Raw genomic sequence first — 544 nt, forward strand, 5'->3', positions numbered from 1 at the left:
TTAGAGCTTTTTAGGGCAACTGAAGCTGTTATAACGTTGTAGTTAAAATAGTGGGTCTTCTTAACTGAATGGCTTTCTTTAAAGCTTATTTGCTGCAATATTTGTGGCAATGGAGTCCCAGATCTAACGAATTTACCTTAGGAGCCATCATGGTGAACATGATCCCCTCCTTTAGAATATTTCGTTGTTTATGTTGAATAGCTCATGCTTGTGATCAAATGATGGTGAAGCACTTAAGCTTCATTGTAAATACCATAACCAATTCCCCTATGAAAAGGTAATTGTGGCCTAGAATCACTCATCCTGTCATCCATCCTCATGCATCAAACTGGTTAAGTGCTTCACCATCATTTGATCACAAGCATGAGCTATTCAGTTATTCAGTTATCAAGGGGGTAGGTCCTGGTGGGGAAGTTATAGATACTTTTCACCAAGTTCGGGATGAATTGGTGTGGTTCCTCTAAGCCTAGGACACCAGAATATCCTCCTAACTGTTATTCTGTATTTCTGTTAGAACTTAGAAGGCTGTTTAGAAATTGCAAAA

Source organism: Cynara cardunculus (assembly GCF_001531365.2).
Source record: "Cynara cardunculus var. scolymus isolate 2C chromosome LG 3, CcrdV1, whole genome shotgun sequence".
NCBI classification, from domain to species: domain Eukaryota; kingdom Viridiplantae; phylum Streptophyta; class Magnoliopsida; order Asterales; family Asteraceae; genus Cynara; species Cynara cardunculus.